Below are 13,737 nucleotides of genomic sequence, written 5' to 3'. Positions count from 1 at the left end.
TTGTTCATAATATCCTCATATGATATTCTGTATTTCTATGTTATTTGTTGTAATTTCTCCATTTTCCTTTCTTATTTTGCTTATTTGTGCTCTCTCTTTTCTCTTCTTTGTGAGCTTGGCCAGAGGTTTGTCTATTTTATTTACTCTTTCAAACAACCAGCTCTTGTTTTGATTGATTTTTTCTTTTTTTTTAATCTCTATTTTATTTATTTCCTCCCTGATCTTAATTATTTCCTTCCTTCTGCTGACTTTTGGGGGTTTTTTTGTTGTTGTTGTTGTTTGTTTGTTTGTCTTTCTTTGCTCTTCTTTTTCTAATTCTTTTAGCTGGTGGATTCGATTATTTATTTGAGATTGTTCTTTTTGTTTTTTCTTTTTGAGGAAGGCCTGTATCGCTATAAACTTCCCTCTTAGCACTGCCTTTGGTGTATCCCATAAATTTTGTGTGGTTGTGTTTTCATTATCATTTGTCTCAAGGTATTTTTTAATTTCAACTTTGATTTCATCAGTGACCCATTGGTTTTTTTAGTAGCATGTTGTTTGATCTCCATGCTTTCATTTTTTTCTCCTTTGTTTTTCTGTACTTGATTTATAGTTTCATGACACTGTGGTCAGTAAAGATACTTGAGATAATTTCTATCTTCTTAAAATTGTTGAGTACATGATCAATCCTAGAAAATGTTCCATGTGCCCTTGAAAGGAATCTATATTCTATTTTTGGGGAGTGTAATGCTCTGAAAACATCCACCAAATCTAATTTTTCTATAGTATCATTTAATTTCTGTGTTGCCTTATTTATTTTCTGTCTGGAAGATCTGTCCAGTGATATTAATGTGGTGGTAAAGTTTCCAACAATGATTGTATTCCCATCAATTTCCCCCTTTATCTCTGTTAGTAGTTGCTTTATGTACTTAGGTGCTCCTATATTGGGTGCATATATATTAATGAGTGTAATATCTTCATCTTGTTTTACTCCTTTAATCATTATAAAATGTCTTTCTTTATCGTTCTTTATGGCCTTTGTTTTAAAGTCTATTTTGCCTAAAATCAGTATTGCTACTCCTGCTTTCTTGGCTCTTCCATTTGCATGGAATATCCTTTTCCATCCTTTCACTCTCAATCTATATGTGTCCTTCTCCCTAAAGTGGGTCTCTTGTATGCAGCATATTGAAGGTTCTTGCTTTATTATCCAGTCTGCTCTGTGTCTTTTGATTGGAGCATTTAGTCCACTGACATTTACAGTAATTAATGATAGATGTGTGTTTATTGCCATTTTGAACTTATTTTTGCAGTTGATTTGGTATTTCCTCTTTGTTCCTTTCTTCTTCCTTTTGTGGTTTGATAATTTTTCTTTGTATTATCTTGGATTTTATTTAATTTTTGTGATTCACGTGTAAGTTTTTGGCTTATGGTTACCCTTTTTTTGTAACTATATTAACCCATTACTATAACTGTTTGTATTAAACAGATAGTAATGTAATCTCAAACCCATCCTACTGAGAACAAAAAATTTTAAAAAGAAAAAAAAAACTATATTTTCTTGCTTCCCTCTCCCACTCTTAATGATTTAGGTATCTTCTTTTACAATTTCATGTTTATTGTATTTGTAATTCATGGTAGTTATCACCTTTCCAGTTATGGTTTTCTCATTTCTGTAGCATCCTGCTTCTTTTCTATTTAGAGTAGTCCTTTCAATATTTCTTTAAGCATGGGTTTATTGTTGCTAAACTCTTCTAGTCTTTCCTTGTCTGTGGAGTTCTTATCTCTCCTTCTATTCTAAAGGATAACCTTGCTGGATAAAGTATCCTAGGCTGCATCTTTTTTCATTCATGACTTTGACTATATCTTCCCACCCTCTTCTGTCCTGTAGTGTTTGTGTAATGAAATCAGCTGAAAGCCTTATGGGGGTTCCCTTGTAACTCAATCTTTGTTTTTCTCTTGCTGCCTTTAGGATCATTTCTTTATCCTTAACCCTGGCCATCTTGATTATAATATGTCTTGGTGTCAGTCTGTTTGGGTTCTTCCTGTTTAGGACCCTCTTAACTTCCTGTACTTGGATATCTGATTCCTTCTTTAGGTTTGGGAAGTTTTCAGTCATGATTTCTTCAAATACCTTTTCAATCCCCTTTGCTCCTTCTTCCCCTTCTGGAACCCCTATTATGCATAGCTTGGCATGCTTTATATTATCCCATAGGACCCTTATACTGTTTTCATTTGTTTTTCTCTCAGTTGTTCTGATTGGGTGTTTTCTGCTGTCCTGTCTTCTAGGTCACTTATTCATTCCTCTGCATTATCTAGCCTGCTTTGTACAGCCTTTAGATCAGCTCTTATCTCAGGCAATGAGTTTTCTAATTTTAATTGGCTCCTCTTTATAGTTTCAATTTCATTTTTGACATATCATATGTCTCTAAATACTATATCTTTTGGTTCCTTCAGCACTTTGATTACTCCTTTTTTGAAATCTTGATATAGTAGGCTATCAGTGTCTATTTCATTGATCATTCTTTCAGGGGATTTCTCTCGTTCTTTTAATTGGGGGTGGTTCCTCTGCTTCTTCATCTTGCTCATGTCTCTCTGGCACTGTGGCTTATGGAGTATCAGTTATTTATTTTGGTCCTTAAAGAGTTTATTAATTTATCTATCTAAAGCGTAGGAACTGAGAAAAAAAGAAAAATGAAAAATGGAAGCAGATCGTGACCCCCTCCCAGCTCTTCCGTCGGGTGCTGCGCTCTTACATGGTGGGTGGGCGGGTCACGCCCCCTACCAACGGCCTGTGGTCAGATTCTGAGCTTGTGCAACGTAGGTGGGCGGGTCACTCCCCCTCCCGAAGCAGCGGTCAGATGCTGTTCTCCAGCAAGGTAGATGGGCAGGTTGCACCCCCTCCCAGCACCGTGGTCAGCTGCTGTGCTCCTGACAGGAAGGCAGGTGGCCACATGCCTTCTCCCAGCACCAGTTGCTCCCCTGCTCTGTACAGCTGCCCGCTCGGCCTCGGGTCCACGCTCTGTAGGCAGGCTCCGGGAATACCGCAGAATAGCCCCGCCCCTGCTCCCTGCCAGAACTCAGCTCCTTGTTTGTTTGTCTTGGAGGCACAAGTTCTAAGAGGTACCAGGGCAGAATGATCCTATCTGCCTCAGGCTGTAAACAAGTCTCCGTCTTGCGTGTGAGTCTACTAAGCCCCTAGGTTCAGATTCAGATTTAGACCCCCACCCCCCGCCTGGGTGCTAAGCACCAGAGGATATGGTGGCTGTGGCTGAGCCCGCCTCTCTTCTCCCGAAGCAGGTTTTCGAAGATGGAGTCGATGGCACCCTTCCCCCCAGGGCACATCAGCCATGTTGTTTTATGGAGGGCCCAGGTTGTTTTGCCCTGTGTACCCACTCATCCATGGTGCGCAGCACCCTGCAGTCCCCTGGGGTTGCCTCAGCGCAGCTGCCTCCATCCTCCGCCTGGCTCTGGCAGCCTGTCCCATCCCCCATCTGCCTCTTTGCCTCTAGGGCTGGGGGTTGCAGAGACCCTCTGTACCTGTTTAACTTAGTTCTGTCGGTCAAGTGGTGCTCTGTACATATCCGAGCCTTAGAGGCTCCCCCTCCGTCCCGCAGACCTCACTGTTGGAGGGGGGAGACCCAGTGAACGAGCACTATTTCTCCTTTGCCACTCCCTCCCCGTGGGACCAGTCCCACAGTGTTTTGCTTTTTCTTCTTTCCTTTTTCCTTTTCTCCTACCAGATTCGTGGCATCTTTGTCTTTTGAAGAGGGTGATGTTCTGTTGGAGTTCAGCAGGTGCTCTGGTTGGCTGGGTGGGTCTGTGGATGTGAGTTTTGGTGTATTTGTGGGGGAGGGTGAGCTACAAGCATCCTTCTACTCCGCCGTCTTGGCTATCCTCTCTTCATCCTTTTCTTAATTGTTCTGAGAACCATTTTTTTTTTTAAAGTCTGCTCTTTATTGCCTCCATTACATGTTTAAATTTATTAATCCTAGTTTTTATCTGAGTGCAATCTTTCCTAATGTTATACTGTGTTCTTTCAATGAGTACAGAATTTCAACAATTCTTATTGAGGATGCAAATTAGACGTTTTTTTAACTTAACTTTTCTTAGTATAAAACAGTTTCACAGGAATACACTTATTCTGAATCCCCAAGTGGTCCTTTTATTTTGCTCAGAGTAATTTTCGAAAGTCTAGTGATTTTTCTTTACAGCCTCAGCTTTACCAGGGGAACTCCCAGTTCTTTGAGTACTGAGATTTGAGATGGATTCTGCATCAGAATCCAAATATTCTAGTCCCAGAAAGTGGGAACGTGAAAGTGCTTCTATTTGCTGTAGCTGTATTTTGTTACAGGTTGAATTAAATTGTCTACGTGGAGTGGGGAAGTGAGCTATGGAGAGAAAAGCCTCATGACAGGAGAATTAATTGATTTCCCAAATAGTTTCTTTTCAGTGGCTGCATGTGTGAGTCCTGATGGGTACTGCTTGAACAGCCTCTGTAGTATTAGATTGGTTTCAAGTAACCTCCTCCGCAGCCCAGCTCATTCACACTGGGAACATGGTGTTCTTGTGTCGGTACAGAACTCCATTTTCCCAGGAAGAACTTCCTTTGCAGGAAGGAACCTGGGAACTAAAGTGATGGTTAATTTTATGTGTCAGCTTGACTGGGCCACGGTGTCCAGATGTTTGGTCAGACATTATTCTAGATTTTCTTTAAAGGCATTTTTGAATGAGATTAACATTTAAATTGATGGACTTTGAGTAAAGCAGACTGCCTTCCATAATGTGGGCGGGTCCCATGCAATAGATTAAAAGCTTTAATATAACAAAGACTGACTCCTCATAAGCAAGAGGAATTTCTGCCAAGAGATGGACTTTGGATACCACTGCAACTCTGCCCTGAGTCTCCTGGTCTACCTTGCATATTTACGATTTAATGGGTCTCCACAATCATGTGACTCAATTCTTTAAAATACCTCTCTCTCTCTTTCTCTCTCTTTATATATGTGTGTATACACACCCACCCCACCCCCCCCCACACCCAATGCTTCTGTTTCTCTGGAGAACCCTGACTAATACCTGACTAATATCATTAGTAAGAAGTCAACTTAATATAAAAGGAACTGTTTCTTCCTTGAATTATTTTGTTTTAATTTTTGTCGGTAGGTTGTGGGAGCCCAATCTTTTCCTTCTGAGAGAGTCACCTGTATAAGAATACATATAATAACATTTTTACTTCCTTTTGTTTGCACCAAGAGAAAGTTAAGAATGAATGCTATATTTAGCTGAACTTTCTGAGGGATTTTGGTATGATTCCTTGTGCATTTTACTTTCATCACACCTACTTTATCCTGGAAGCCCTTTTTTATAGCCTCTTCTTCTAAGAGGTGGGGATTTTCCTGGTTCTGTAGAGTAAGAGTAATAGTAATAGTAATTGCTTACACCCTTTACTTGCCAGTCAATCTTGTTGAAATATGTGGTATTTATTACTTCCCTCAATATAAGCCAATTTTCACAATACAGTTTTTGCCTGTTACCAATAATATCTATCCCCATTTCCCAATCATACAGATTACATTCTATTTTTACATATTCTTGGTCATTTTAGTAGAATTTGTTGAGGAGGCAGAGTGTCTCGGTTTAGATTTCCTCAAAGTAAACCTGAGACAAGGATTTGGGTGCAATTAGTTTATTTGAGAAGTGACCTAAGAAGAATAGTGAGGAAGTGAGTGATGGAGGCACTGAATGGAGGAAGATCAACAAAATGTACTGTACGAGGTTCCTATTGCTGCTGTAACAAAATTCCACAAATTTAGAGGCTTGAAACAACAGTTTATTTTCTCATGGGTCTGGTGGTCAGAAATCCAACATGGGTCACTTTGGGCTAAAATCAAGGTGCTGGCAGGGCTGGGTTCCCTCCTGGAGGCTCTAGAGAATAATCCATATTCTGGCCTTTCCCAGTTTATAGAGGTCACCCACACTCCTTGAACCCATGGCCCCCTACACCTTCATAGCCAGTAATGTCTAGTCAAGTCTTTCTCATATCAAACCACTCTGACATTGACTCCTCTTCTGCCTCCCACTTTCACTTTTAAAGACCCTTGTGATCACATCAAACCCACCCTGAGAATTTAGGATAATCTGCCTATTTTCAGGTCACATGATTAGGAACTTAATTCTATCTGCAACTTTTATTCCCCTTTGTCATGTAATATAATATATTACAGATTCCAGGGATTAGAATATATACATCCTTGGGTCTCCATTTTTCTGCCAGCCATAGGTACATTAAGGACTGAGTAACAACAGTAAATGATTGATACAATTGATGTGGAATATACTTGTGGTGCAACCTGAGCAGAAACAGGAGAATGGATTCTGGGAGATGTAGTTGAACCTAGCCTAATTGACACTCTACAAAGCTACCACAGTCCATTCTTGTTGCCTTTGAACTCAAGTACATCTTCTTGAACCATACATAATGTCCAAATAAAGACGATCCTACATAAAACTGGAAACATGCTATTCTTTTCCCAGGAGAGGCTAGAAAGTTTCTTCAGTGTCTTTGGTTGATGTTCATTTTTCTCCTTGTCAATTAATACTTCCTGTTTTGTGCCGGGTAACTTAAATATGATATGAAGTTAACAACTATTAACAAGTCGTATGTTAGATGATAATGGGATGACAGAAGGAAAGAAATTAAATTATTAAATCACATACAAAATTAAATTATTAAATGAAAATATCAAAATAAAGAAGAAATACTCATAAATATTACAGTCCTCATTTCTGCAATGGTCATGTGGCCGTAGGGGATATTTACAACTATTCCCTTTATCCTTAGCAAACTCATTTCTTTTGGTTCTTTAACTGGTGGAGTGACCCCAAACTTCATTCCTGAAGGATCTGGGCTATTAGGGACCCTGTCTGAATTAAGCTGCTATAGTTTTCTCCACTAACTTGAATCACAGAATGTGGAAGTACCAAGAGGTACTTTAAAGGATCTGCTATATTCTAGACATTCTTGTCCTTGCCCCCATTGTATGGTATTCATCCTGATCACCAATTTCCCTTTGGTGATCAGGACCAATCACCCTAGCCAGAGTAACCCCCCACCTTTGCCTGCTTATTCTGTGGCAGGAGGTATCCAGAGGGACGAGGCAGCAGTTTCAACTTCCAGTTCCGAGGAATCATTGCTGGGTTGGTTCCCTAGTGAAAGCATTCCTCTCTTTGGAACCAAGGTCTCTAGACCAGCAGAGCCTTAAGCCACAAGAGTGGAAAGCAGAAATTTTGCTAGTGTATCACTAGAGGTAATGTGAGAGGAGCCACTCCCATTTCCCTTCCTGGGCTGATTTAGAGCATAGACAGCCTCCTGGAGGACTTTGTTCAGTACTGCAAGGTACAGTTGTCCCTTGGTATCTGCAGAGGCTTGGTTTTGTGACCCCCATGGATATCAAAATCCATAGATGCTAAAGTCCCTTATATAAAATGGTGTTGCATTGGCACATAACCTGTGCATACTCTCCTGTATACTTTAAAGCATCTCTAGACTACTTATAATAATTAATACAATGTAAATGCTGTGTAAATAGTTGTAAATATAATATAAATGCTATGTAAATAGTTGCTGGCATGGAAAATTCAAGTTTTGCTTTTTGGAACTTCTAGAATTAAAAAATAAAAAATTTTTTTTTATCCATAGTTGGTTGAATCCACAGATTTGAGCCAATGAATATGGAGGGATGACTGAATTAACACTGAGCTGGTGCTGTAACTGAGTCTTCAAAGGGCCATTCCACCATTCTATCAAGCCAGTTGCTTCAGGACAGTGAAGAACATGGTTAGACCAGTGAATACCATGGCATGGGCCCATTGCCATACTTTATTGGCGATGAAGTGAGTTCCTTGATCAAAAGCAAGGCTGCATACAAAACCATGACGGTGGATAAGGCATCCTGGAAGCCTATGGCTGATACCTTTGCTAGAAGCATTTCATGCAGAGAAGGAAAATCTACACCCAAGGTAAGTGTCTATTTCAGTAAGAATAAAACCCTGTCCCTTCCATGATGAAAGCAGTCCAATGTAATCAACCTGCCACCAGATAGCTGGCTGATCACCCTGGGGAATGGTGCATACCTGAGACTCAGTAGTTTCTGATGCTGACAGATTGGGCACTCAGCATGGCTGTAGCCAGGTCAGCCTGGGTGAGTGGAAGTCCATGTTGCTGAGCCTATGCGTAACCTCCATCCCTGCCACAATGGCCACTTTGTTCATGAGTTCATTGGACAATGGCAGGAGTAGCTGGGGAAGGAAGCTAAAAAATATACATTTTAGTTTATTATGGTTCGCCAAAATCTTCTTGGCTTCCAAAGACAAGACGGTATGCTGTAAACCATTGTATCATTTAGGAATTACATGTGGCTGCTCATAACCGTGACATTCAGTAATAGTGACTTAAAAGATCTACAAGTTTATCTTTCTCTTTCATAAAAGAAGTCTAAAAATATTCAGTACAGCACTGGCATGGAGGATCCATAATTGTCAGGGATGTGGTGTCCTCCTCTCCTTCGCTATGATATCCTTAGTAAGTAGCTTCTATCTTCAAGGTTGCCTCATGATCAAAGATGGCTGCCAGAGCGCTAGTAATTCCATCAAACTCAAGGTTAAAAAGCACAAAGTGGAAAATGCAAAAGGAAGATTCACAAGCTGTCTATTTCCCTTTGTAGGAGCTTTTCCAAAACCCCCTCCCAACGATTCCGTCCATATCTCATCGGGCAGGTTTTAGTCACCTAGGCAAACCTAGAAGCATAATAGGCTAGGAAATATAATTTTCTGCCTAGCCTTATTATCTCCCCAAATACATTTGGGGATTTTTAACTAAGAGAGAAAAGACAGAGTGGATATTTTATTGGCAAGCAACAATCTGACATAGGACAGCAGCTTATTTTCTGGGCACCATCCTCCATTTGAGATGACATGTGGTCTTAACAACACGTGCTTTTATTGCTATGACAGAATTAAAGTGGATGAAACTGTCTGTAAGCTCCTTTATGTCTAGTTACTCAATGAATACCTGAATCCAGTTACAAAACCTAGAAGATTGTATCTGTTCATATTTTCCCAAATGAAGAAATAACGAGTAAGAAGGTGTTTTTAGTTTTATTATGATTTTTGCTTTAATAACTATATGTACATATATACATAAGCTAAACCAGATTTGAAATAAAAATATTCAGATTCTTCCCGACTCCACCCCCACCAAGAAACTTGCTCTCCAAAAAGAGAATAATAGAAATTAAGACCAGCCACGTCAATGGATAATTCAAGGTGACAAAATGAAGGGAGACTGCAGTATCACCCCAGCTCAGATGACATAGCAGGTTAAATGCTGCGCCTTTCCCTGGGCATCTGTATACCGAGTCAGGCTGCTGTGAGGGGACTTCAAAATCGCTAGCTCCAGTATCTGCATTTCCTTTGAGCTTCTGAGTTCACATTTTCACTTCTTTTCTTTATTTATTAACAATGACAAGCAAGCTGTGATGGAGTTGCCCTTCAAAGATAATGATTCATTTCCTGGTAACTTCCTTTTTTATAAAGCCTGAACTCTGAGCAAGACAGCATAAGACCTATGTGGGTGGGGGGCAACCATCACTAAGTATAATTTGCAGGTGATCGCAGAACCATTCACCACAAGAAAAAGACTCATCGGAGTGATTTTAAAGTTCTTTAAAATAACCTCCTTGAGAAGAAAACTATTTTAATTTAGGCTATTAGTCATTTCTACCTGAATATAAAGTAATGACATCAGATACTTTCTGTTTAACATGTAAATGGAAAAGTTAGTCTCAGGATTTGAATGGGATAGTAGAACAGGCAGGAAAGGGGTTGGGGGTCAGAGGGTTTTCATAGGAAAAATAGAAGAGTGAAAACGATAGAGTTGGATTGGATGCTGCATTTGTAGGGCTGGGGGCATGGTCAGTACTTTAGGCAGCTAAAAACTAGTGTTAGCAGAAAGGAAAAAAAAAATGAGAAAAACAGCATTAATGCTGTTACAGTTTATGTAACTGTTGTGTAATTTCAAATTATTACTTACATAAACTTGTTCTTATCACTCAATTGATGTATTTTTCTATCTGTGAAAAGTATTTGGGTGTCAGGCTAAAATAGAATTCAAAATTTTTCCGATTAAAATTAATGTAAAATTTTTAAAAAAGAAAAAATATTTTAATATAAAAACTAGTGTTAGGGTGCTGAGTGCTTGGAGGGAGGTAAAACATGGCTCTATTGAAGAGAGAGAGAGGGAGAAAGAGAGAGAGAGAAAATGAAACATGAAGTTCTTAGTAATTGCATTGACCTGACTCCCGTCTTTCTTTCTCAGCCCAGAGAGCGTCTATGAGCAAATCTGATAATCTGTTTTAAAATAGACCCCAAATCCAACAATTTCTCCTCATTTCCATCACTACTACCTTTTTTCTCCTGGAAAAAGCCTGCAAAAGCCTCTGCATTGGTCTCCTTTTCAATACTGTCCTCCACAGAGCGGACAGAACAGTTCTTTTAAAACAAAAATCAGATCATCACACTCTGCTTAAAACTTTGATAGCTTCTTTTGTCCGTCAGAAGAAAATCCTAACCATGGTCTCTGAGGCTGGCCTCTGGATCGCCCCTGACTTCATCTCCCAACTCTTTCCCTGGCTCATTCTGCTCCGGACACTCTGGCCTCCTTGCTGGCCCTCTAATGTGCCAACACTCCTGTTTTCTGGGCTTTTGCATTTATGATTCCGTCTCTCGAGAATGATCCTCCTTTAGAAATCTTCATTCACTCACTTCCTCACTTGAGTCATCTCTCTGCTTATAGGTCACCTTTTTATTGGACTTTCCCTGAACACCTGATCCAAAAAGGCACTAGCATCCCACATTATAATCCTCCATCTTTTTACCCTGCCATATTTTTCCTCATAGCACTTATCAAAACACGATATATATATATTCATTTATTGATTCATTGTCTACATTTTCTCACTGGATATCTTCCTGCTTGAGGACAGATTCTATGTCTGTTTCATGCTCTGCTATGCAGAGAACCTAGAAACGTGCCTGACACATTAACAGTGGCTCAGAACATTTTTGTTGGGTGACTGTATGAACTGCATGAGGCCTCAGGAAGGTTCTGGGAAACCTTAGAGAAAAACTTGAGATATTCTTACCACAAATGGAGTAAATGCTCAGCATTTTCTACAGTCAGAAGCTGAAGGCTTTTGTTCTGACATGAGAGTTGAAGCTGCTCTGCTGAATCTCCAAGATAAATGTCTCCATGGCACATTTAAAATGCTGACTACCATAGATTACTTAAAAAATCCTTCCATCTAATTACCTAAAATCTTTCCTGGGACGATTATCAAATGTGCTTGTTAATGTTAAATTTATTTTTCTGTTAAACATTTTGCTTTGGCTGTGATCATTTTGAATATCCAAGGGGTCATAAATTCGTGCCAGACAAATCCCTTTTCAACCTCATTAATAAAGGAAAACAATTTGTGTTCCTCGATGACACACTTTTAATTTGTGGAGTTCTGAAGTTTCTGAGGTATTTAATATGATTTTGACCCATTTAAGGTTATAATTTATTATGTAGCTAGTCTTATTAACTATAAATTCTCCCAACTTGGTTGGTATTTCATTTGAGTTTAGGTTTAGTTTGAATCCTACTTTGCACAAACTATCTTGTGATGGGCTTTGTGATGTGTCAGCTTGCCTAGGCTGAACTCTCTTTCCCAGAATTCATCCTCTTGTTTGTTTCTAGTTAAGGTTAGCTACAGAGGAGACTCATAGGAGATTTGGAGGCTGGAAGGGAAGCAAGTGGCCATTTGTAGTTCACGCATGTTAATGCTGATCTGCTGACTCGCCTCGTTGGGGTGAAGCAGCAGCTGGGCTTGCAAGTACTCTACCCTCCTCTGATCCTCTTTTGGCTTCTTCAGCTCCTAGACCAGGTGTACGTGTTTAGCTCTATGACAAAGAGCCCCACTTCTGCTGAATACCCTCGTTACCAGAGGCCACAAGAACTGACACAGGTTTTAGCCCTTCACCGTGGGGTTCCAGCTCAAGCGTGTTGGTTCCAGTCTACTTTTGCTCTTCCCTTCCTGACTGCCTTCCTTATGGATTTGAAACCCTAGCATTATATGTGGAGAAAATAGACTTTATAGAGACTGCTTAACCAGCTCCCACAATCACGTAAGGCCAATTCCATTGAACAAGTCTCTCTCAGATACAAGTATATGTATAGGCATGGATATGGATATGAATATGGATAGAGATAAAGACAGTGATGGAGCCTAATTGTTCTACTTCCCCAATTAAACTAACCAATACAGATTTCACTACAAAGAGTAATTCCAGAGAAGTGGAATCTTAAGAATGAGTTCTCTGAATTGACTTTGAGTCTTCCAGAAATGATTTTCTAATCTTGTTAGGTTTAAAGGCACTAATGAGTCTGTTTTTGGTGATAAGGAAAGTGCTAGTAGTCACTGGCATGATGTGGCAATAGAGATACATCAAATATCACCACTGGATACTCCTCATCAAATATTTACGAAAGGCAAGGTTCTAGTTGACTATGTATTTGATGCCTTGGAACATTTTAGTCAAACTAAAGAATGTAATGGAATTGGCTGATTGCTCCTAACTGTGCTGCAGAAAGTAGGAAAAGGATGAACTCAGGAATTTGAATTCCCAGCTTAATGTCCACGTAAAGGACCTGCAAGCCTCTATGTCCGGACTGAAAGAAATCCTTGCCTTCTCCAGCCAAAGGGCCAAGATTTCTGAAAACCAGACCCAGAGTATCTCCTTGCCAGTGGTGAATTCCCAACCTTGAGGCGTCTCTATTAATCAAGTTAGGGCATTGATTGGGAAAGAGTGAGATCTTGAAAAACTGGGATGGGCCCCTATAGGAAGATCTTAGTAAAGCTGGGGACTTTAACCTTGAAGTTCTGCTGAGCCTTTGCCAACAGAAGCAGCCCGTCCACCCGTTCTTTGCCTGAAGAAACTGCAATGGCCTCCTCTGAGGTAGTTGCCTTGCAAGGCACTGTTGATCCTCTTCAGAACCTGCCCCCACCACTCCGCTTTGCTTCTAGACCTGTAACTGGACTCAAGTCGTGGCAGGCCCCAAAGGGTGAGGTACAAATGTGACCCATGAGGACCAGCAACGCACACCAAAAGAATTGCATGCTTTTGTTAACTTATGTAATAATACACCTGGGGAATGTGTGTGGGGAATCAATCTTAAAGCTATGGGATCAAGGTGAAAGGACTTTATCAGGCCAAATTTTTTGTATGATATGGGCCTGTATTAGTGAGTTTGGGCCATCCTAACAAAATACCACAGACTGGATGGCTTAAGCAAGAGAAATTTATTTTCTCATAGTTCTGGAGGCTTGACGTCCAAGATAAAGGTGTCAGCAGGTTTGATGTCTGGTGAGACATCTCCTCCTGATTTGCAGATGGCCGCCTTCTTGCTGTGTCTCACCATCAGGGACATGGAAATCAAGTTTCAAAATAATCACACAAAATGAAATTACAAAGAGGTGATACCTAAAATTATTATAAAAAGATGATAGATATGGAATAGAGATTAAAGAAAAGGGGAACAGATAAGATGAAAGAGGATATTCAAGACTTTAATAGAACTGTTTTAGAAATAAAAGTCTTGACTCCAGTGATCAAATTAGATTGACCGTTCCCTAGGAAATGTTTCTGGTAAAGGTATTG

General features: G+C 40.0%; 1 long non-coding RNA gene across 1 annotated transcript in view; it reads left to right on the top strand.

The window, feature by feature from the left end:
• Nucleotides 1–13,737, top strand: part of LOC141576415 (uncharacterized) — a 54,234-nt gene that overhangs the window by 24,072 nt on the left and 16,425 nt on the right. The window contains exon 2 of the long non-coding RNA XR_012504799.1: nucleotides 7,679–7,998. This is a non-coding gene — a long non-coding RNA (uncharacterized LOC141576415). The remainder of the gene's footprint in view (nucleotides 1–7,678; nucleotides 7,999–13,737) is intronic.

The sequence above is a fragment of the Camelus bactrianus genome, chromosome X (genome assembly GCF_048773025.1).
Source record: "Camelus bactrianus isolate YW-2024 breed Bactrian camel chromosome X, ASM4877302v1, whole genome shotgun sequence".
Classification (NCBI taxonomy): domain Eukaryota; kingdom Metazoa; phylum Chordata; class Mammalia; order Artiodactyla; family Camelidae; genus Camelus; species Camelus bactrianus.
Note: the sequence above shows the minus strand (reverse complement) of the source record. Positions and strands in the feature narration are given on the sequence as shown.